Source organism: Biomphalaria glabrata, chromosome 11, assembly GCF_947242115.1.
Source record: "Biomphalaria glabrata chromosome 11, xgBioGlab47.1, whole genome shotgun sequence".
In the NCBI taxonomy this organism is placed as follows: Eukaryota; Metazoa; Mollusca; class Gastropoda; family Planorbidae; genus Biomphalaria; species Biomphalaria glabrata.
Window position 1 is genome coordinate 42,479,280 of NC_074721.1, and position 25,758 is coordinate 42,505,037.

At 35.5% G+C, this 25,758-nt stretch overlaps 2 long non-coding RNA genes and 1 pseudogene across 6 annotated transcripts; 2 read left to right on the forward strand and 1 right to left on the reverse strand.

The window, feature by feature from the left end:
- Positions 1 to 1,659, reverse strand: part of LOC106069778 (protoporphyrinogen oxidase-like) — a 16,566-nt pseudogene extending 14,907 nt beyond the window's left edge.
- LOC106066144 (uncharacterized) lies at positions 1,435 to 17,794 on the forward strand. 5 transcript variants are annotated; one of them, XR_008773557.1, is made up of 7 exons: positions 1,435 to 1,502; positions 4,649 to 4,709; positions 8,720 to 8,836; positions 9,598 to 9,723; positions 12,939 to 13,053; positions 15,543 to 15,677; positions 16,677 to 17,794. It is a non-coding gene; the product is annotated as an uncharacterized LOC106066144 (long non-coding RNA). The 5 variants fall into 5 exon arrangements; XR_008773556.1 differs by having other exon boundaries at positions 1,435 to 1,492; XR_008773555.1 differs by lacking the exon at positions 1,435 to 1,502 and adding an exon at positions 4,085 to 4,227.
- Positions 17,795 to 18,992: 1,198 nt separating this feature from the next.
- LOC129921622 (uncharacterized) lies at positions 18,993 to 25,503 on the forward strand. Its single transcript, XR_008773560.1, has 4 exons — positions 18,993 to 21,053; positions 21,285 to 21,489; positions 22,160 to 22,273; positions 24,657 to 25,503. It is a non-coding gene; the product is annotated as an uncharacterized LOC129921622 (long non-coding RNA).
- Positions 25,504 to 25,758: the final 255 nt, after the last annotated feature.

Here is a 25,758-nt window from a genome sequence, read left to right on the forward strand (position 1 = left end):
AAACGTAAAAAAATCTCTTGTGATTTCATTGTTATGACATTGATCTGGATTTCAATGTTTGGTACAATATGAGTCACCAAAACTTATCGGACATCATTTTATGATTCATCGACGAATGTTAGTGATGAATATACTGCCAAAAGAATTATAAGAAGCAAAGAAAAACATCACTGCAATGATCAAATGCAACATTCCTTGATTTGTCTTAAAATATCCGATACTTCCAAATGACACTTTAGTTTTGGCAGAAAAAATTTGACGAAAATTAATAGTTTTACATTTCCAATATTTTCTATAAAAATACAATGGTAATTTCTGTGAAAGAACATTTGCGCATGATCCTGGATGAAATTTCATGCTTTTCAAATCTGCTGGATTTATACAAATTGCTAGGTATAATAGTGATGCAGTGAGAAATGATTTCTCTTCAATATCAATTTCACAATTCTTGATCTATTTCAGTGATATCCCCTTTAGCTTGTGTTGCATCTTTTTTTTTCCATTTCCAATAACATATTTTTGAGAAACACATTTGTATGATTATAAGCAATGCTAATCAGATGTCTTCTATATGATCATTATTACTATGGTAGAGTTAGATTTAACCCAATAACTGTAAGTAAGGGTAAGAGTAAGACTAATAGAAAAATAGGTAATAGATCTAGAATCTAGACTAGAACTAATCTATTTTGGACTAAATTTGAAAATATAAATTAAAATTATAATAGATCTAGAATCTAGATCTAGCTTATTCTAGATTGACTAGCTATAATTATAAACTAGTATCTAAGTATAAGCTTATAATTATAATAATAAAGATTTATTATTAATTAATTAATTATTATAAAGAATTATAATAATAAATTTAAATTATAATTTATTTGCCAATTATCGAATAAGACGCATTGGTCATAAAACATAAAATTTAAAAAGATTTGGTTCTGATTGGGCAATCATTGTCATTCATTTCATTGAATCACGATAATCATTGATAAAAATTAAATGCCTAGGCAGGCTAATCATACCTAAAAAAAAAAAAAGGCTAATGGCTAATACTAATGAATGTCACACTAATCATTCACTAATTGTGACTAATGATAATCATGGCATGACTAATGACTAATGTCAGTAATGTCAACTCTACTCTAATGACTCTATGATCAGTATGATGCCTAATCAAATCAGTCTTATGATATGCTAATGACAATGACTAATGACAAATGTCAACTCTATGATGCCTAATCAAATCAGTCTTATCATTTATGATATTGATTATCAGATCATGTCAGATGTCTAGATAGTAGAGTCTAGTCTCTAGACTAGAGTCTTAGACTTAGTCCTTAACTTAGTCTAGTCACTCTAGCTAGACCTTGTCACCTAGACTGTAGTAGACTAGGCTAGAGTCCTAGGCCTAGACCAGTGAAGTCTGAGTGAAGACTGAGTAGACCGTGTAGACCTACTTGATTAATACTTATACTGTATACTTTAAACTGTAAGTAAAGGTAAGACTAATACGCGTACTTGTAGAAAGTCTTACGTAACACGCTAATAGTTAAGTTAGGTCTAATCAGTTGCTCAAAGTCAAAGAACTGGAAGTTGCTAAACAAACAAAAAAGCTTTCAACGTTTACAAAATTAAAACGGCTAGTTATCGTTTAGTATCTACGGTATGTGGGGATATACATGAAATCTAGATCTGGTTCACAGACCTATATATTATATAGAGTCTATATAGGTCTGTGATCTTCTAGAGCTACATTGAATAAAAATAGATTAATAGACAGTTTAGATTCTAGTTCTTTATCTATCTATGTATATATAAAGTAAAGTTAAATAAATATTCATTAAAACAATAGCTTTTAATATAGAATCTAGATATAACGATGTTATAGATCTAGATCTAAAGTTACCTAGTCCTAGAATATAACAAATTTACGAGAAAAAAAAACTAGGCCAAAGTTAGTCGATATATAATCTTTATAATATAGTATATTCTAGATTCTCAACAATATTGTAAATAGGCCTACTTAGGGTTAGGTTGTTTCAACTTCAGAGTTACATTTAAAGATATATCCATTGGATGACTAGATATGGAAGGTCATGATCTCATCTTGTGATCCCTGCCAAACTCTGGCTTTTATGGGGAGCTGTGTCAGTGTGTAGGCTACTTGATAGCACTCACAACGGGGTCAACATGCGCACATAGGGCCTACGATAAAAAGACACTCAAAGAGTGTCAAAAGACTCAAAACCCTCCTATAGAAGGAAAATTATAGGAGAACTGTCTGATCTGGAAACCACTGCTCGGTTCATCTCATAAGATTACTAATATGAACCCTCCGACATTACAAAAAAAAGGAATGATCGAACCTCGTGGCTTGAAGCCGTGAATGTCGGTATTCTGAGAAACAAGACAAGGGGATCAATTTAATACAAATAACGCAGATCGAATCAAAACGGACAACCGCAACAGGCCTAAATAAATTCCTATGTGTGCTGCCGGCTTTTTAGAGCGAATATATAACTCGAATCCATAGCCACAGGAAATGGGATTGTGCTGATCATACATCACAAAGGAGGAGGAGTTACTATCATGTCTCCGTCTAGGTGAAGGTCACATAATGATCACTTCCGGACTTATATGACATAGATCTATAAGCCTACAATATCATGTCGTGATCTCAGCTTATCTCATCCAGATAATGTCTCGATCTATAGACCAACGTCAAGACCATATCGTGATATATGACTTATGCCCGGCTAGGCCTATGCCACCATTAAGACCGTCAAGAAATGCACACACAAACATTTAGACCTGTATAGATATATCCAGGATATATCCTACATAGCTTGCACACAAATACACATATAGCCCATATATATAGGCCTATATGGAGGCGCGGTGGCTGGGTGGTATATACATGACACTTGGCTTCCGGAATAGATTGCAAGGTATTGATATGTAACGTGTACGGGTAATTTATGTATATATCTAAATCGACCACCTACGGACAATGGTTATGCTTGCCCTGGGTGTGGCAAAATATGAAGGTCACAGCTGGGGTTGCGCAGCCACGGGAAATACTGCATTCTTCACTAATCTTCGGACGCGAAGACAAGCCTTATTATATATATATATATATATATATATATATATATATATATATATATATATATATATATATATAGATAGATAGATAGATAGATAGATAGATATAGATATAGATAGATAGATAGATAGATAGATAGATAGATAGATAGATAGATAGATAGATAGATAGATAGATAGATAGATAGATAGATTGTTATAACTCTAGTGGGGAGGCGATTTTATATTACAGTAGGCCCGACACATATATGTGACGTGATCTGTGGACAGTGGAGACCAATCGCTCATGGCCCCGTCCTGTGTTCAGGATGAGAGAGAGAGACCTGTAGAGCTTCGTACAACAGTACCGTAGGCCTACTGTTATTTTAAGTGAAGCATTTTGAAGTCAGTGTGGTGTGTAGTCCATTGTAGTTTCGGCTGTTGATTAAACTCTTGCGTGGAAATGCTGTGATTAGAATGAGACTCTGCTAACACCCGATTCACTATAAGCCTATATTTAAAGTTAGGTCGCAGCCGGGGCTGCGTAGCCACGGAAAATAGTCTTCTCACAGATGTGTAGCTCTAAACAAACTCTCTAAACAAACTCACTCTGGGTAACAACTTTTATTTCTGACCAAGGAAAAAAACACAAATGTTTCAATGTTGACCAGCTCCACTAGCAATCTGTTAAACTCCACTAAAAAGAACAAAATCTATTAGCATTTTTAAAAATATAGCCTATATTTCTAACAAAATTGAAAACGCCAGAGTAGGCCTAAAGGTGCGAGATGAGATAAATCATAATGAATGGGGCAAAAAAAAAAAAACGTAATGTTTTCACCGTCTTTAGAACCAAGGCGCACATACATTCACCTTTTTTTTTTTTTCGACACACCGCACTTCGCCAAGATTTTTCAGTCTTCAATTACTGTATAACAATTCTAAATCAAAATTCAAAGCCCTACTTTAGGCCTATATAAAAGAGTTTTGATGATTTGATTACAGAGAGAGTTATATTAAAGCCTAGATACTAGATCTATAGACTATTCCAACCGATTAGAAATTTATGTCGTTAATCCTGACCTCTACTGCGCTAGGGAAACCATTTGTGAGATATTTTAATCCTTGACGTCTGCAGCGGTTAGTTTAAAAATATTTAATTGCCGCTGAAAGTTAATTGTGAAATTTATGACCCAATTTTTTAAAAATTATTTGCCTATTGATAAATGTATTAAAGGCGACTAGTAACAATGCACTTTAAAACTAGATCTATATAAATGGGAGAACTTCGTGGTTGACTTAAGCACTTAGGCCTACTGATACTTGCAGTTGGTAAGACTGTGTCCAGAAAATGGTACGTGTGTTAAGCTAAAATGTGTTTACAGAACTCTTTAAGAAAAAAAAAAAAAGACTTGTCTTCGAGTCCGAAGATTAATTATATAAAATAACTATATATCTGTATCAATTTATATTAAATTTGTACATTAAATGTAAATTTTGTTCGTATAAAATAAACTTCAAATATTTTTGTTTATTTATTTTCTTGTCTCTACATGTTTAGATTTGTACATCTCTAATCACATTCGCTGCAATTCTGGCCACATCGTATTCGAATCCTATCGGTGAGTTAAAAGAAAAGAGATCGTCTGTGTAGGCCTGTATGTGTGTGAGTGTGTGTGTGTGTAACAGACAGACAGTCGGCATATAAGAACAATAGAGTGGAAGAAAGACACTGTAATAATTCTATTGTTCTAAATAAATTGATTCATCTTTTTTTTTAGATGTATATTTAAAAAAAAATTCACATTAAAAAAATTCCAAAAGGATAAGTCAAAAGTAAAACCTGAAGATACAAAATGAAAGAGCTTGTTGTAGAAGTAGAATATAATTGCAATCAACCATTAGAAGCACAGTATCTTTTTAAAAGTTGTTCCCCTGGCAATCAAATCATTAAATAAGAACAATCTGGTATAAACTTTGTCACATGTAAATTATGAGTGAGTCTGGTGTGAATGTACACTTTGGTTTCTTCTTATTATTATTATTAAATCAGGGGCGGACTGGCTATATTGAGTACTTTGGGCAAATGTCCTGTGGGCTGCCACCAATATGGACCGGTGTGGTCGCCATTGAGTGGGCCGGAAGGCATGGGTCTAAAATTAGTCTCTTCTTTACTGCATATTGACATATTAGCAGCAATCTTTTGAATTTTCTGGATTAAACAAACTCGATCATACATAATAATAATGATCTTTATTGTCCCTAAGGAAATTTGTCTTACAATGTGTGCATTACACCAAACAAAACATTGTAACTATTAAAAAACCAAAACATACATTCACACCAGAGGAGTAAATCACACTTTTTTTTTTATAATTGCCTTCATGTAGGCCTACAGTTTTTATACTCAAGGCTGCTTATAGTTAGACCTACTTATAGTTAGACCTACTTATAGTTAGACCTACTTATAGTTAGACCTACTTATAGTTAGACCTACTTATAGTTAGACCTACTTATAGTTAGACCTACTTATAGTTAGACCTACTTATAGTTGGACCTACTTATAGTTAGACCTACTTATAGTTAGACCTACTTATAGTTAGACCTACTTATAGTTAGACCTACTTATAGTTAGACCTACTTATAGTTAGACCTACTTATAGTTGGACCTACTTATAGTTAGACCTACTTATAGTTAGACCTACTTATAGTTAGACCTACTTATAGTTGGACCTACTTATAGTTAGACCTACTTATAGTTAGACCTACTTAGAGTTAGACCTACTTAGAGTTAGACCTACTTAGAGTTAGACCTACTTATAGTTAGACCTACTTATAGTTAGACCTACTTAGAGTTAGACCTACTTATAGTTAGACCTACTTATAGTTAGACCTACTTATAGTTAGACCTACTTATAGTTAGACCTACTTATAGTTAGACCTACTTATAGTTAGACCTACTCGGCAGAGGCGTAGTGAGCAAAATGTGCGCCCGAGGCAAGGTACATTATTGGCGACTCCCCCCACTTTCCATGAAAATCACATAGACATATAGGCTGATTGTGGGGCCCCCTTGAGGGTGGCGCTCGGGGCATCGTGCCCCCCCCCTCACTACGCCTTTGCTACTCAGTGATTTTTTTTTTAATTTCTTTTAATTACCGAGTATAATGCCAACGCAGAAAGTGCGATTTCGTTTATCATTGCACAGTGGAACAAAAGAAAAAGAATAGACTCACTGTTCAGACAGACTCACTGAAAGGCGATTTCGTTCATCATTGCACAGTGGAACAAAAGAAAAAGAATAGACTCACTGTTCAGACAGACTCACTGAAAGGCGATTTCGTTCATCATTGCACTGTGGAACAAAAGAAAAAGAATAGACTCACTGTTCAGACAGACTCACTGAAAGGCGATTTCGTTCATCATTGCACTGTGGAACAAAAGAAAAAGAATAGACTCACTGTTCAGACAGACTCACTGAAAGGCGATTTCGTTCATCATTGCACAGTGGAACAAAAGAAAAAGAATAGACTCACTGTTCAGACAGACTCACTGAAAGGCGATTTCGTTCATCATTGCACTGTGGAACAAAAGAAAAAGAATAGACTCACTGTTCAGACAGACTCACTGAAAGGCGATTTCGTTCATCATTGCACAGTGGAACAAAAGAAAAAGAATAGACTCACTGTTCAGACAGACTCACTGAAAGGCGATTTCGTTCATCATTGCACTGTGGAACAAAAGAAAAAGAATAGACTCACTGTTCAGACAGACTCACTGAAAGGCGATTTCGTTCATCATTGCACTGTGGAACAAAAGAAAAAGAATAGACTCACTGTTCAGACAGACTCACTGAAAGGCAAACCCTTCAATCCGAATAAGAAAGACATGCCTGGAGATCCACAAGTAACTTTGGCTGCGTGAATGATATATTAATGTAAAAAGTCGCTTTGGCCCCGAGATGTTGTTAATATATTGCAGCCGTTGATACGTTTGTGCATGCAACTAAATTGAAAGCTTAGTTGTTGTTGCTGCTGTTTTGTAAAGTTTTGCTTTGTCCTTTGTTTATCTCCCGTTTTTGAAGGCTTTGTTTTCCTTTTTGTCCTCCTCTTAAAGTGTAGATGTCTGATAACTCTAAAATCACCGTACTAGTTAGGACGTAACGAAAGAACAGTTGACGACACTTTTCTTATCAATTACAGACGTTACTTCAAAAAGACGCTCTACTCGTTTCATGTGTGTAGTCATGCTTGTTTTTTAGTTTTTGTTTTTATACAGAGCAACTTTCATGTTTAGGCCAAAGCATGCCCAGTGCGTTACGGTCCAGTTTCGTTTGTGGACCAGTATATGAGAGGTTTTCTGGCGCTCAGTAAACAATCTTCTGCTCGAGTCGGGTTTTGAACTCAAGCCCCCCCCCCCTTTTTTTTGATAAACAGCCAGCCGAAACCTCTCAGCCACACATCGCAGTGATTAAAACCGAGACCAATCGTTATAATAGGACTCAACACTGACCTGCGACGTCACAACGTGTGGGCAGGTCAATGACTCGTTGCCATGTCGAACAGACCTGTGACGTGACAAGGAGCTATTGGTCTCCACTGCTCATAGTTTGCAACGTTGCAGGTCAGTGCTGAGGCCTTCTATGACGACTGGTCTCGGTTAAACTCTTGCTAAGTCAATTGGTTATCCTGGAAATCTTATGTACTTAGATCTTATCCACTTCAAGTCACTTATCTTCTTGGAACATAATTGTTTGTGTTGACATAAAGTTATTGTCACCTACAATAAAGGTTTATAACATATTGTAACGAATGTAACAAGTTGTACTTATTGTATTTCTATAGTACCTTGATAATCTTAGATGCTAGGGTATCTTGTATAGTGTATTACTAATACGAGGTCGATTGCTAAGACATACCTCACGTCACAAAGAAATAACCAACAGGATCAATGCACAGCAACATGTTCACTGGAGATGAAAATAGAGTAACAAACTCTAATACAGACTGGGCCACAGTCGAGTCAAAAAACGATGTTATCCCTTCAAGAGCTTAGCAGTAACTGTCCTGCAAGTCTACAATAATAATCTCTAACCCAATGCCTGTGTCGTAACTATAAAATGTCGCGTTCAAGGTCTGTCTACTACAGTGGGTTCCTAAACTAAGTATCTAACAATATGTAGTTACTTTCTGCTGTATGTAGATGATATCAGATACACATACGTATTTTTTTATGAAACTCAGGAATATAGAGTCTAAGACTCTCTTTTTTTTATCTTTACTGGAAATTTGTTGTCATTACAAGGGCACTTTTTTTAAAAAATGAAGCTGAAAAGTAATATTCCACTACAGAGAACAGACAAAGGGAAGTTCAGTGAGTGACTGCCAGCAGAGGTCTTAATCCCTTTCATGTTCCCAATATAGAATGATTGAGAACATATCCATTTTATTTTTTTTTTTTTTTTCAATTATTAAAATTATTTATTAATTGGGAGTAACACTTTTATTTTCATTTTGTAGGAAGAAACTCTTGATGAGGGCTTATTGAATGATTGATAGTTTATTTTTGTAGGGCGTTTTTTTTTTTGTAGGAAAAAAATGAGTTAACAATATCGTTGCGTTGTATTTTTCAGACTCTTGTGTTGTGAATAACAATGCTTACCGGCAGGGAGAGATTTTTACATTACCTGGTTTAACGTCTTGAATTAAATATCGATGTGACCATAATGTAGCACTTTTAGTTGACGAAGGTCAGTATACATCTCATACACTTCCTGTCCTGTTGTCTCAGTGCCACCTGTCCTGCTGTCTCAGTCTTACCTGTCCTGTTGTCTCAGTCCTTCCTGTCCTGTTGTCTCAGTCCTACCTGTCCTGTTGTCTCAGTCCTTCCTGCCCTGTTGTCTCGGTCCTACCTGTCCTGTTGTCTCAGTCCTACCTGTCCTGTTGTCTCAGTCCTACCCGACCTGTTGTCACCGTCTTTCCTGTCATGTTGGCTCAGTCCTACCTGTCCTGTTGTCTCAGTCCTACCTGTCCTGTTGTCTCAGTCCTACCCGACCTGTTGTCACCGTCTTTCCTGTCCTGTTGTCTCAGTCCTTCCTGTCCTGTTGTCTCAGTCCTACCTGTCCTGTTGTCTCAGTCCTACCCGACCTGTTGTCACTGTCTTTCCTGTCATGTTGGCTCAGTCCTACCTGTCCTGTTGTCTCAGTCCTACCTGTCCTGTTGTCTCAGTCCTACCCGACCTGTTGTCACCGTCTTTCCTGTCCTGTTGTCTCGGTCCTACCTGTCCAGTTGTATCAGTCCTACCTGTCCTGTTGTCTCAGTCCTTCCTGCCCTGTTGTCTCAGTCCTACCTGTCCTGTTGTCTCAGTCCTACCCGACCTGTTGTCACCGTCTTTCCTGTCATGTTGGCTCAGTCCTACCTGTCCTGTTGTCTCAATCTTTCATGTCCTGTTGTCCATGTCCTATGTGTCCTGTTGTCAATCGGAGTTCATATCTCCCTCTCTCTTTCGCAGGTTGCGAGCTGAATGAAATGTGCTATGACGTAGGTAGTACTTGGGTGAAGGACTGCAGGACGTATAGGTGTACCAAGATTGTACAGGCTGACTCCAGCAAATATTTAATCTCTCTGGAAAGTTCTCGTAAGTAGGCCTGCATCATTACTTGTCTGTAAACTAAGACTGAAGTTCATCGTCTTAAAGACTTTCTGTTTCCGGACCCTCTTTCACAATATACTTAAGCAGAACACGAAAAAAAAAAAAGAGGGAATCGAAAAATCTAAATACCAATTTATGAAATGTCCTAGATAAGTTTGTTTCTTTTTTTCTGCATATTTCGGGTGTTTCTTTATAACATTCTAGCCCATTCCCAAACTTGTTTGCTTATCGGAACACTTCGCACATTCTGAGTATTTAGCGGAACACTTTGCTTTATTTATTGTTTTTAGAGATTGTTCACGTGATGGCCTACTAGTGAATTATTCCAGTAATTCATGGAACACATATTCAGGCCTCGCGGAGCACAGTTTGGGAGACACTGTTCTAGCCAACTCACTAACCGTTATGTACACACCCCGTTTGTCTGCGTGTTCACTAGAATAACTCCATTGCTAGTGACAGTCCTGTCTTTGGAATGTGACCCCAACTGACCTCTCCCGCGTTTTCTTCTGCTTGGCTATTTTAGAATGTTTTATTTACTATTATTATTTCTGTTTATAATCTAAGTTATTTATTTGGGTTTCTAGTTAGGTTTTATTTCATTAAATTAGATTTATTTTATTACTGGGGAAGGGAATGATAACGTGTTTATTTTTGTCCTGTCTTTATTTTTATTGTCACGTGACCTGGTCTTGAACGAGGCTGGATGACCTGGTAGTTATTTTAAAATATCATTCGGATGTCCTGATTCGTGATTAATATACATATATACAACTATAACAAAGCCACAACTAGAGCAGGGGTCGGCAACCTTTTGAGTCGGAAGAGCCAAAAATTACTATTTACCAAATTTCAACGTTTTTAAAGAGCCACTACATTTTTTTCTTCCGAACATTTCGTTAAGAATTCTTTCAACTGACGACGGTAGAGTGCTTTTAAACAAGTTGCTGTTAAAAATCTTGATTAACAAATTCATGACCTCAACTATTTCGTCCGGAGATGTTTGGACACAAAGCGCTTCTTGGTATATTATGCAGTCATACGTAAAAATTTCATAGTTCAATTTTGCGCCAAAGAATTGTAGTTGCCCCTTTATTTTGTTCCTGCCATACTTCTGGCTCCATCAGTTGCTACTGAAACGATTTATTTATATCGCTTTTATTGTCTTCAATGTATTTTCGCACGACATTAGCTCTATCTTTTCCTCTGGTTTGTCACGAGAGCGTTAGCGATCCTAGATGTTCTTCTTTTGGAACTTGGGAAGACATATACCAGACAAAAATACCAATTTGTGCCGTGTCTTTTATGTCGTAAGACTCATCTATATCAAGTGATAAGGCAGAAGGAAATTGAATATCTTCCACCTGCAAATATGTTACATTTCAAGACATGGAGAGGGGTGCGCTGAAAAGCGAGTACAAGTGGCTGAGAGATAGAATCGAATCAGAACAATTTTTAAAAGTTTTTTTACAATAAATTAAATAATATTTGCGCATGGAACTAAAGAGCCGCAGCTTAACGTCCAAAGAGCCGCGTGTGGCTCGCGAGCCGCAGGTTGCCGACCCCTGAACTAGAGCAGTACATCGCGACAGGGCTAAACCACTATATCTACATCTAGTTCCAGCGTCAACAGTCGAGACTCAGCCATATTACCTAGACAACGACCAGTTGAAACAGGCGCCAGAACACTGCTCACGTCATCAGCCGTCTTGTAACACCAACACCTCCCGCAGGACATTAAGGAATGGCGGGGACAATGGTGCGAATCCAGGACCATCAAAATGACTGTCCAGGGGGGGGGGGGTGCATACCACACGACCAGCCAGCCATTCAAGGATGGTTGATAGCGTGTTTTGATTGGTAGCCACTACCAGCAAAGTTAAGTCCCCTTGTGCGAGAACCAAAGTTTTCAGCTCAAATGCAAACATCTTTAATTACACTTAAGTAGGCCTAAATATAGAAAATAAAAGGCATTTAACATAGGATCCAGTTACGGATAAATTGTTTTAGAACGTGTGTGCCAACAGGACTTTGAAGTAATGTCTCAATAATCTACAGGTTCTTAATGATAAAAGAGATTATTATGATGTCGTCCATTTCTTTTAAGATTGTATTCGATTTCTAAAGCTATAAATACTAATACGGCATTATCATTCCGCTCTTGACAGCGCGGTGCTGCCACTTGCGTAACATTCTTCAAAAGGGTCCTTCGATGTAAAGTTTTACCGACTTGACTGAGTCACTTTTGTTTTATAAGTTCACTTGTCAACCGGCGGCGTAGAATACGCCGCTCTTTTGCAGGGCCGGCCTTAGGCCACTGCAACCTATGCGACCGCAGTGGGCCCCGCACTTTCATAAGACCCGCGCTAATTCTAGGTGTATAAATTATTAAAAAACCATATTATAACTTAAAACAGATGTCCCGTGCCCTCCTATCGAGTTACCAGGAGCTCCTGGAGAGTGATCTTTCCTTAACTTAACTCTTGCTTCTTGTCCAAACTCTTGAGGGAAGAAGAGAATTATAGATATAAATGTGGTTGTGTACATGTGTTTTTCATGCTCTTTTTATAAGACTGTCCAAGTGGCGCAACTATTTAGATGACACGATGCCTTGCCAACAAATTAGTTCACATGTTACCATGGTAGCAGATTTAGCATTGTGACGTTGTAGCATAATAATTAGCCAAGATCCCCTTTTTTTTTTTTTTAAAGTTTAAAGCTGTTAACTTTGTATGGGAAAAATATCCGCTGTGCGATTTTCTTTAAATGGGTCTATAGGCCTATAAAAGTTAATGGGCGTGGCCGCTGAGTGGCTTCCAAACCTAGGAGTCTCTGGTTCGAATTTCGGTGAAGACTGAGATTTTGATTATTAGGGCGCCCACCAGTCCTCCCAACTCCAATGGGTACGTGACATTAGTTTGTGAAAGTAAAGGGTGTTGTGCTGGCCACGCGATACCCTTGTTAACAGTCGGTTATAGAAATAGATGACCTTTACATTATCTCCTCTATAGATAGCAATGTCTGAAAGGGATCCTTTTATAGGCCTATATGCATTATTCTTTGTAACTATAACAATCTAATTAGGGAACTGGTATCTTTTCTTTGACCTGCTCTGTGCTATAAGTGTGGAAACTGAGACCCTTGTTTCATATGCATTGTGCTAGTTAGATAGTGTAGAACAGTATTTGCTTTTGTTTCAGGTGGCTAGATAAACTTGGCCAGTCTGCGCTACACGGAATTACGCGAGTCTATCGATTTAACATTTGGGGAGGGAGTTACTCTCTGCTGTACCGTGTAACATTTTTACCTAATCCTGTAAGTAGCTTTCGTTATATTTTTTGTTCCCTTTTGTTTCACTGTATTACTTTTGTAACTCAAGTTAGGCAACTCTGTTAATGTCACAGTAGATTTTCTGTAGTGATTATCGATGTTAACTCTTTAAATATTCTGTTTATTGCGTTGTTAGTATGCCTACTTTGATATGTAAGTAGTTTTTTCATTCTTAAAATATACAGCACATCTATGTCTTATATTATAAAGACGCTACTTCAAAAAAGATGATTGCGTCCTACGCGTCATGCATATTAATAATTAACCAATGACCTAAGTCCTAAATTCTGCCAAGTCACTGGTTTTCCTGGCTAGCTCAGGCAACCCATTTCATGCTCTAAGAGTTCTAGGGAAGAAGGAGCATTTGTACAAATGTGTCCTAGTGTAGGGAACGAGGAATGTGCTTTTATCTTTGTGTCTTTCTTAAAAAAAGAACTAAGAAGCAGGCCAATAGCCAAGAAATGTTTAGGTATAGTTATAATCACCTTCACCTATCGCCTATCCCTTAGTGGCTTAGTCTGTTGGACCGTTGGGGTACCACACAAGATCTGTTGATCTTCTTTGTCCATTGCCTTTGATACAATCTCTTTCAATATCTGACCCTTCCCTTCTTTTATGTTGTCTTCCCGCTTTCTCTTCCCGGCTCTTCTTCTTTAGTTGTAATAGTGTACCTTGACCTATCCCTTACCTAGTCTATAGGACCGTTGGGGCACCATGCAAGACTTGTCGACCGTCTTTCTTCATTCCTCTTTTGTGGGACATCGAGGAAGAGGTTGTCAGGGAGCAGGTTTCCGTGCTGCCTTTACGAGATCAGCAACACAAAACTCAGCTCAAGTCGGGATTCGACTTAGCCCCAATGTATGACGCTCAGCCCCACCAGTATTAATAGTGTAGCATAGTTTTAAATGGTTTCATTTACTTAAGTTAATTCTCTCTATGCTCACGACAAATATGATGTACCTGTTTTGATAACGTTTCGTACAGGATTACTATTTGACGTTGTTGTATAAAAAACTGGTAGAAGGACACGTCTTTAATGCGTCATCAGACTCTCCTTACGCTAACTGTGCCAAACCTCAAGGGTAAATAATTTCCAAATATTCGTCTTTTTGTTAAATTAAGTGATAAAAAAAATATCAGACCTAGAAGTAACCAAGGAGAAGTAATAAAGTTCATGAATAAAACTGTATAAAGTCAACAAATCTGGAGACGGTCTGAAAGGAAGTTATAGAACTATGAATTGACTAACCCAGAATCATATCATTATCAAATTTATGAATTTGAAGGGGATTGGTCGGTGTAAACAGTGCTGGGTTTACCAATGGGCAACATAACCTTTAGCTTAGTGCCCCCACTTTCTAGGAACCCCCAAAATAAAACATTTCCAGGGATAGTTCAGCTAAATTTTATTATGCTGATTACAAGGGCTTCTTATCTTAAATAGATTATAACCTTATCAAGTCTAAATCTGGTCCTATGTGTACGAAAGTTCTTCATACCGACACTTTGTGTTCTAACACTCGCAAAAAAAAAGGATTGTCTATAGCGGTAGGGTATTAGACGCTATAAATATTTTTTATGCCATCAGTCTCAGAATATTACAAAGGACTCAATTAAAGGACTCAATTTGTCCATTCCCGTTCTCCACACTAAAATTATTCTTGTTTTTTTTGTGTGTGTGGTGTAAATGTAAAGGAATATCAATTTGGTTTTATTAATTGTAAGAATTCATTTGATCCCTTTTGAGTGCAGAGAAATGACAGTGATTCAAAATATCATTCCTTGCTCTCTCATCGCACTCTCGAAAAAAAAAAAACACTTTATTTTTGATGCTATTAGTTTTTTTTAGAGCCCTCCTAAAAAGAAGTTGAATTCTTTAAAAATACAAAAAGTCCTATTTTTGGGCTACTTCTATGTATACTTTATGCATAGAATGCGGCCTGTTGGGAAAATATCGACAATAAAACACAAGCTTTAATAGAAAGCTTTCAGTTCTTCTGGTTCAGGTGGCGAATCTGTCAAAACCGCGTCTTAACAAGCGTTTTACAGGAAAAGGGAATCTGCATACAAAATTTCTGGCGATTTCCTAACGGCAGTTGATGAGATCTCTTGATACATAAGTGATTGGTATATGATAATTATATTAAAGATAAATATAATGAAACGTACATCAACCTTGTGTTTTCGGACACTAAAGTAGTTTTTTTTTAATAATCGCTTTTACATAGAGCATCTTTCATGCTTATATCTGTTCAGTGCGCTATGGTCCAATCTCTTTTGTGGAACAACGAGGAAGAGGATGTCAGAAAGAAGGCTTCCGTGTTGCCTTTAGGAGCTCAGCAAACACAGCTCAGCTCAAGTCGGCTTCGACCTAGCCCCAATGTAGCCCCACCAGTAGGCCAACGTTACTTTCAGTTCTAATGTACCCATTGCTAGCATTCTAAAATATAAACTGTACCAAAATGTTCTATTAGATACAAGGTTGGTGCCTTGGTGATTTACATGTTGAATGTCAAGGACGAGCCAGTGGTCATCAATCTACCATAGTTTGGTAGTCAAGCAAAAGACGTTTATTGGTTTACTTCAGGTGCCAAAGATGTATTAAGCCAGTAAGTTTCAATCAGTTATAGATGTGACGGTTGTATGGTGTAGGACTTGTTTCTGGGTAAACTGAAATTGGGAAGGGACAAAGGAAACTAACCTTTGACTTACCTGAATCAGGCCTACCTTATTCGGGCAGAGCGTTTTATGGGCAAAGTTTCCCTTTCAGACCTTGTGGTCTATAGGGCAGATGATGTAAAGGTCATCTGATTTTGTGGCCTACGGTTAACGAGGGTGTCATGTGGTTAGTACAAAGCCTTTACTTTCCCCAACTAATGTCAGATATCCATTAGAGCTGGGTGGACTCAGAGGCGCCCGAAATTAAAAATTCTAGTCTTCACCAGGATTAAAACCCGGGATCCCCAGTTCAGAACTCAAGCGCTTTACCGCTCAGCCACCGCATCTCCTTTATGGGCATTGCGAGTAGATAAGTATGATTATGATTTTAAAAGCTTCGTATTTATGTCATTAGGGGTTTCCCACATCGTTTTTGGTCAATAATGTCGATTACAAATTGTTTGCTTTTTGTAATAAAATCACTAAATTTAGAAAACCTTCAGGATAGAAGAATTAAATTTAAAGTAGCAATTATACATAAAACACTGAACCATAATTTTATCTTTATATAATACAGACGTGACTTCAACAAAGAAGAAGATTACATCCAACGATATCATAAAATATAAAACTAATAAAATACTCAGAATGACACAAAGCTAAGGCGCATTCATTGTCCCATATGCTAGGACAAATGTGTACAAATGCTCCTTCTTTCTTAGTGCTATTAGATCATGGCATGGGTTGCCTGAGTCAGCCAGGAACACCAATGACTAGGCAGAATTTAAGTCATTGGTTATAGTGCATGAAAAATAGTAATGAATCAAGCGGGCCTTTTGTGAATGTATAGAACAATTTAAACAGTATTCTATAAATGTGCCTTCACGAAATACCTTGTTAAACATTTTAAAGCAAATTGACTTTGTGCGCTGGTTTTCTTTTCCAACCAGAGCCATCAAACTCAATGACGTCATAATGGACAGCTCGGGAAAAACTGAGATTATCTTCAGCCAGAAAAACATTCGTGAGCCAATAGAAATGCCAGCATTAAGTTACGGCTTTATTGTCATTCCTGAAGCCAATGTTGAAAGGTGTCATGATCAGCCCCCGGCAACAAAAGTTGAATCTAGAGAATCAGTGGCGAAACATACCAAACACTCACACTCTACTGGTATCAGCACTAGATTAGAAATGTGGTTTTTCAAACTCTGTTTGCTTACGTACTTCAATGTTATTTAACGAGAATCTCGCTAGTTAGCGTTTTGTTGACGACATAACTAAAAACTGATTTTTTATATTAGAAGTAAAAGTAATATTTATATAATGAGTGTTTAGTTTAAAATGTAGATTGAAAAAAAAAATGACATGCTAAGATACTTGAACAGCTTTATCAGTTTCATTTGTTTTTAATATAATATAACATATTAATAATATAATATTACTTTTTATATCAGGGGAGATTATTAAAACGGGAGTGAACAACTGCGTTATTTTTTAATTTTTTTTTTGTGTATGTAGCAGGCGTACAGATTATGCAAATTGTGTTTTTGTTTTGATTCTTGTTTTTTTAAAAACCTGTTTCTGCGAAAGTACGAAATGATCTTTATAAAAAAATATTTTCTCAAATAGTGATGATAGTGTGTCAGAGTCAAGGTAATTGGGCTTAGATTTATTGTATTAAAATGAAAAAAAAAAAGATATTGTTGTAGATTGTGATTCCTTAAAAGATGAATCATAAACAAGAAAATTAAAAAAAAATACTTTAAAAAAAAAGAAAAAAAAAGAGTACTCACATTAGTTAGTTTGGATAAGCCATGTAATTAAATTTATTTATAAAATAATTTATAAAGATAAAGAAAAAGGTAGTAACGACCTGAATTCGAACTCATGGGCCAGATATATTTTAGTTTAAAACCCTCCAACGCTTCAAGAAACACCAGGGATGCATTAGGAATAAGATATATCTAATAGGAATAATTGTAACTGTAGAATACGCCAACAAAAGTTGAATTCCTAAATATACATCAACGATAAAAACTGCATTATAGTGTACTCCTATTTATTTAATCACAAAACAAACTGCATTATAGTGTACTCCTATTTGTTTAATCACAAAACTCCTGTCCCGGGCACAATGTAATAAAGGTTAATTCACGTGACAATAACAAGTGTCTAGTCTACAGGGCATTAAGGTCAACGTCTTCTCCCTTTCTTTTTATTTAGCTTTGTAATTGTTATACTATTTGAAATGGTCATACACATTCCTCCCCCAGTCCTCGATGTTTTACCTAGACTCGGCCAGCTAATTATCTCTTCTAAGACAGTTTTCCCAAAGTGTGTTACGCAATCCTAAGGGTTACAGTAAGAGTTATAAAGGAGTGCGCGTTGTATTGTTTCATTTGAGACTACATATTTATTTTGTTCAGTTAATAGATTAAATTAAAAGTCAAGAACTTTTCAAGCACAAAAATCACAAATTAAAAAAATAACGAAGGTAGAAGAATGTGAAGACTAGGACGAAGCGAAGATGAGAAAGTAGAGATGAAAATGTGGAGATGTGTGTGAAGATAAGAATGTTAATGTGGGAATGTGAGTAAAATGTGGAGATAAAATTGTGGAGAAAAATGACAGTAGCACTTGCAAAACTCGAAACAATTTGATAAGTCAAAGGCATAGCGCTCCACACTAAATTCAGACCGCTCGTCTAGCGCTGGCCTGGGCTATTTGCGTAAGATCGGGAAGTTGAAAATTGTGCTGACCAAAAAAAAAGCGACATTATTATGAAACAATATGTCAAATGGCAATCCATGTAACATGAATTTCCTTTTTTAACTCTCTCCGTAATTTTTTTTTTTTAATTCCGATAGTTTTATTCATTTTGCTCATTTGTATTTCACTATCCTGTTATGATTAAGCTTCAATAACTTTTTTTATTGTTATCAGAAAATCTTATATTTGGTATTGAATTCTAGGAGAATGCATGCTCTTTTTACACAGCACACATTAAAGTTTATAAATCCAAAAACCAATTAAGTTTAATGGGATTCAAATCGACGTTGGCATCGTCCATTAAGAGAGAAAGAGTTAAAATGAAAAATAAGCTTAAAAATGACTAAATATAAATTTTAAAATAAAATAAATATTGCTCGTTCTTTTGTCGGGTCTCGCTCCAACACTAACACAGTAGTAACACAACAAATTTGTCAACATCTTCTTATCTTATCTTATATAATACAGACGTTACTTCAAAAAATATATATAAATATTGCTCGTTCTTTTGTCGGGTCTCGCTCCAACACTAACACAGTAGTAACACAACAAATTTGTCAACATCTTCTTATCTTATCTTATATAATACAGACGTTACTTCAAAAAAGAAGATGATTACGTCCTACGCGTCATGCATTTAGTCATGCATATTAACCAATGACTTAAATTCTGCCAAGTCACTGGTTTTCCTGGCTAGCTCAGGCAACCCATTCCATGCTCTAATAGCACTAGGGAAGCAAGCATAAGTAGAAATAAGCCTATCATCTTGTATGTAGACATACCATTATCAGGTATTTAAGCATCAAAAAGTTTGTAGACATGAACAATAACTAGACTTCAAAAAAAGTCTGTAATCATAGGCTATCAACTATTTTCTTCCTTGTAAATACATTTTTGTCTATACAAGTTGTATTTTTCAACATAATATGTAGTGAATTTATGAAGATGTTGTCACTTATACTTAACAACTGTATCTCTCCTAATTAACGATACCATCGTTGATTTGACGCCATTAAATTTAATTAATTTTTGGTTTTATAAACTTTATTTTTTTTTGTTATATAAAAAGAGCATGCATTCTCATATAATTCTATACCAAAAGTAATGTTTTCAGGATAGAATGTACAAATGTGAAAAATGAACAATTCAGTCAGAACATGGAAAAATAATTACGGAGATAAAGAATTAATACTCTTACGTGATATGATTGACTGGTTTTGTTATTAGCATCTTATGAACTTACAATTTTTTTATATTTCAGATGTTTTAAAATCCCATTGGTATGTCTATATTTTTCTATACAATAGCAGTCATCCATAAATCTTATTTTACGGACTGATACGCAAATGAACTACCAAAATATCAAGCATATTAAAGTCTGAACAGTTAAACCTCCAATCAAAACATACTTTGAATGTCATATCAAATTCGAAGTAGAATGAATGACACGACATAGTTATCATGCGAGAGCGTCTCAGAAGGGACAGGCCAGGACTGAACAAATATACACAATGGCAAGCTTGAGAAACGGCAACTCAGTCGCCATGACACCAGGAACACTGACACTGCAATATCTGTTCTTGATATTATATCCTTAATATATCCTTTAAGTGGCAGGCTGATTGTAACTGTTGGTTTGTGTGTATCTTTAGACATCACATGATCCTTCTTCCCAATATAATATATATAGATCTAGGTCTTTGTTCTGAACTCACATTTTCTTACATAGGTAATAAAGCCAAAAAAAAAAAAAAAGGTTAAGAGTAAGATCACAGACCTACATAATCTAGATTAGATTTTCGAAACGCGACATATTTTGTTATCTCTATGGAAACTAAATGGAAATAAGTTATGATTATATCATAGATTTGCGTGAATATATTTCTGAAGTTGTGATTAATAGATCTATCCACTTCTAGACTAGATCTATTTTAAATCCGCGAAATAGGATTGTACTATTTTTTAACTTTAAAAACTAAAGATCATTATTTTTCTGAGACGTAACTACAAAGAGTAAGACTAAGAGTGATAATGATATCCTGGAATGCTGGATTAAGTTTAAGATCCAAAAGGCCAAGGTGAATTCCCTTCTAACTTCTTCACAACACAAATTGTCGTATTAGATCTAGATCTATAAGATGAAACCATGTTGGTCATTAGTCATTGATGTTTAAAATTGTAATAGCCTACTAGAGTCTATCTACTATCTAGTAAGCCATAGAGTTGATAAAGTAAGCTTACACTGTTACACTAGAAACAAACAAATAAGTTTAAAAGTCAGGCCACTGATTTTAGAGATTTAATGTTATTTAATTAAGATTCAAAACATAAATGAAAAAATTACAATGAGACTAATAAAGCTTAAACTGACCCCATGGTACCAAACTCAGGATTTTTTTATAGTACTGGTAACTGAGGAAGGTTTATTACAGGCATGAGTTTGATCTTTTTGAAACTAATTCCTAAAAAAAAATGTTTCCTAGGCAACTTCAAAACTACGGTACTTTGTCAACTATCCAGAGATTCAGGGGAATGAAATCTTAGACTATTTATTTAAGGTAAATTTTAGAAAAATAGTAATTTCTTGATTTTGATTTTAAAACTGCTTTTTTCTATGACATATTTATTATAAAGGTTTTTTTTCAGTTAAATTAAACTGATGCAAACAGTATTTACTTATTAACTTTGACTTACTGATTATCTATGATGAGTCTGGAATTATTATGTGTGCAGGATCTAAATTGTGGTGACCCATTCTGATTATTGTAAAAATGTTTTACATGTTTCAGATGTTCCTTCAGAGTTGAAAACAACTACATTCTAGCTTGAACGTCCCACAAGAAGATGTGGGGTGGCAGCAGGCAGGGGTCTAACCTAGGATCATGGAGACCACCAAACGATAGTCCAGAGTGTATATGATTAATTGAGTAGACAAAGAAGGGATGGATTACTGGAGCTAAAAGAAGGCATAATTTAACAATAGACTACTTTGGGGTAAGTTTCCGTAGCTGCCCCTACACTTTCTATGATCTTATGTATTGGTTTTCTCTAGACTGTTTTTGTTTTTTTGTTGGTCTCTATTACATACACGGTTAGTTCATAATATAAAGATATTTATATTTAACTTTATATGAAAAAGTTTATGTTAATATGTATTACAAGTGCTATGCCCCTTTGCTTGGGTTTGAAATGCCCTCTGTGGCAAATGAGTTAGCCTTAGTCAAGATAGCAACATAATAAACAACATTCTTGAAAATGAACTCTACAAAACGAATATTTGTTCTAGTTTCTACTAGCCTTAATTAACAGTTGACTGTCTAGATTTTACTTTTCTGTTGAATGAAATTCAGATGTTTATTTATTTATTATTTTTCTTTGGTTTATCATAACATAAAGCTTGCTCAGTGCTCAGTTTAAGCTCTTTGGGGAACATGTGGGGAGAGGCAGTATTTGGGAGAAGATTTCCATGCTGTTTCCAACCCTTACTTAACCCTTTCTGCAACATAGCTCAAGCCAAATCTAAATTGAAAATTTATGAAAATGTGTGGTGCTTACTGGAATTCTAAATCCAGCCCCCTTGAAAGGTAGCCAACTGGTGTATGCCCCTCAGCCCCACAGGGACTTTGTATAAATCTAACAACTAATTTTAATTTATCTTCATCAGATATGGAATGAGAGAGGCTATAGTGTTGATTATATAAATATGTAGGTCTCAGCTGGGGCTGCACAGCCATGGGAAATACTGCATTCCTAACTTATCTTAGGACTTATTATAAAGGTAATTGTCTACATTTTATACTATACTTCTTTATAAGACATACTGTATAATAATACTTAGTTTGTATATTTTTGGAAAAAGTGAAGATCTTTGTTTTTACCAGATCATATTGTATGTATCTGATAGTTGTCAAAGAGTTAAAGATTAGTTTCTTGTCATCAAAAGGCATCACTTATTCTATAGGGAATCATTGTAGAAATGATATAAAAAGTATTCTGACTTTTAACTCATTAGCTACTAAGCCATTCCTAAGCAGCATCTCTCCAAATACTAAGCAAAGGGAGGTAACTCCAAAACATCAATAGACTGACTTTACAAAATATATTTAAAAAAACATAAAACAACATCTATCAATAACAAAAAATACTTCTAAAAAAAGAGAAATAGATGACCTTTAAAATGATGTATAACTTGAATAGGTTTTACAAGATTAAAACAATAAAAACAACAGGTAAAGACGAAAATGTGTTCGAGTGCCTGATTTTTTGAAGACTGGTGGACCCCCCCCCCCCCCAATCAGATCTGTAATTTTTGGTAATATTTAAATTTTACCCAAAGACCAGTAATGTTTTTAAGTAGGAATTTAGTAGGCCTATACAATAAACATTATGCTTTTATATAAAATCTTTATATGTCTTGAGTATTTACTGACTTTCACTGGGTACGCGTGAGGCCCTTAGTTGCCTGAACATGGCATCATGCTGATGTGGTTCTGCATGTGTCTCAGATTTCATGACTTCTAGCATAACAAAGTAAAAGTAATCAAACCATTGTCCAAACCAACGTTGTGAACACCCCCAACTAGATCTATTTCATCTAAAGTTTTCATGTGGTAAATAAAAACTGTTCAAAATATCAGTCAAAGATGTTGAAGATTCATTGACGCTAGATCCAGAATAGTCTAGATCTAGGCTAGATGATCGATCTAATGTTTCCTTCACTCTATCTCTGAATCGGACTAGATCTAAGTCTAAATGTAGCGCTAAATTCTAATGATCAATGTCTTGATCAATATCAAGTTCATTATTAGCTGTATTTAGTGTATTATTTGCGATAACGGGTCTAAAAATTGAAAGGTAATTGAGAAAATGGCCTGTGCAGCTAAGAAAAATCGAAAAAAAAAATCAACAAACTTCGAAGGCCCATAGAAACTGAAGCGAAAGACGTAAAAACATCCGTTTTTTTTTAACGAAACGATCTATATTTCTACTTTTTAAAAAACCCAGCCAGCTCAAAATAACACCACGCGTCGCGCAGGAAAACGAGAGCTACGCAAGTCATGCTGTATGTGTGCTGTGGCGGGCGCATTTGGGCGCATTAGTACTGAGGGGGGAAGGGCGCATTTTGGCGCATTAGTAGCTAATGAGTTAATGTATATTGACATTTTTTCTCAAGTGATTATAAGGACAATCTTCTATAACTTTTAAACTTTCAAAATATTTTTTGAATATATAATAAACCAGATGGTTCATAAATAAATTGATTATTGAAATTCAACAGATTGTATATTTAGGGTCCTATTTTCCAAATCATTTTTTGTTTTTGAAATTATTAGTTCTGTTAGAAGGCCTGCATACAACATTTACCAGACATCTTTGTTATCTCTCTCTTTGCAGACTTTGAGAAATGCATTAGATTTAAATGGCTTTTAAAAATATTTTAATTATAGCACATGATGGAGGATGGGATATTGCTCATGACATCTTAAAAGATAAAAAAAAAATGAGCTAAATCTGTTTATGCTATTGGGTATGTTGGTTAAGTTTTTTACTCCCCAAAACTAGTGATGATGAGATAGAAACAGATAAAAAGACAACACCACATAATTATTTTCAATTTTCCCTAATGCCATTAGAGAGTGGACTGGGATGCCTCAATCGGCCAGGAAAACCAATGACTTAGTAGAGTTAAAGTAACTTATTAACATGCATGACTAGATTGATCATGAAATGCATAGGACATAATTATATTCTATTTTGAAGTAATGCCTGTAATCTAGAAGATATGAAGATTGTGTTTGTCCTGTTCTTTTTGGTCTTCCTCTGTGCCTTGTGCCTGTGGGTTCCCATCTAAAGCCTGAATAGCTCTTTTGTTGGCATTTTTATTTTAGATGTAACTTATCTATTGTTCACTATTCATTAAGTTTAAAAAGTGGCTTTCTGAGTTTGGAAAGATCTAATCAACTTTCTAACAAACAGCTCTGCTAGCTTGTAGACATCTAGGTGAACATATAAGGATATCTAGCATGTAATAAATTCTATGAAACTTTTAAAAGAATAAGTATATTATTATGAGGTTGTTTTTAGAATAAAGGCATATATTAATATATTTAAATAGTTTGTACATTTTGGAAAGTGTTATGCAAAAGTGATTCTGTTCACAGCTGCCATTATCCAAGGACATATGATTCTCTGGAGGCTTACATCACTGGAAAAAGTCTTTGGGCCCCTGAAGATTACAGAACATGTAATGCTGCAAAAGGAGGAGAATGCTGGGCCAGGGTAAACACTCCATAACATAATGGCATAGTGAATGAAATAACATTTTATTTTAGTGTATAATAGTTGTAATTTTAGTCTAAAATATTTAAATAAATGTTACAGTATAAGCCAGTTCCTGAATTAGCTTGTCACAATGCACATTCAGCCAAAGTTAAAAATTCTTGAATAAAGTTATCTCTATTGTACTTAAGCTAGCTATATCCTGTATAGGCAAAAGATTGGCAGCAATTCTCTCTGCAAATGATGATGTGCTGATTCATAATGGAACATTTGATTTTTTTAAAGGGGGGGGGGGAGGACTTGTTAAGTGGTTAAGTGCAGCTATTTTGAGCTAGAGTTTTCAGGTTCAAATCTTGGTCAAGATTGTTTTTGAATTTCAGGATCATAGAGTGCCTCAAGTCTGTGCAATTTTAATGACATTAGTTGGGGAGAGTAAAGAAGGTTTATCATTGTGCTGGCCATATCATGATACCTTTATAACTGTAGGCCACAGAAACAGATGACATTTACATCATCTGCCCTATAGATTGCAAGTTTTAAAAGGCATTCTTATTACATTTTTATCCGCAACTATTCTAAAAATTATAATCATTTTTTCAGACATTTTTTTCTTTTCTGAGCCACTAAATTGATGATTATGTTAAATCAACAATTGATTTTAAAATAATATTTCTGATTTACTTTGATGCAAGAAAAAGCTAATATTATAAGCAATACTTACTATAGTCAAATTATGCACTTTAATAAAGTATGCTAAGCAGGCTTAAACAAAGCATAAAAAAAGAATATTTGCTATTGATCTTGTAGAAAATGGGGCTACACCAGTCACGCCATTACATGCAGACCGAATCATTCAAGTAACCTAAATAGCTTTGCTAAAGCTATTCCACATCTGCATGCTGAGATTCATCAACCCTGTGTGTAAACAAGAGCAGAAGACAACCCTGTTCCAAAATCTATTTGTGTGAAAGAAAGATCTACACC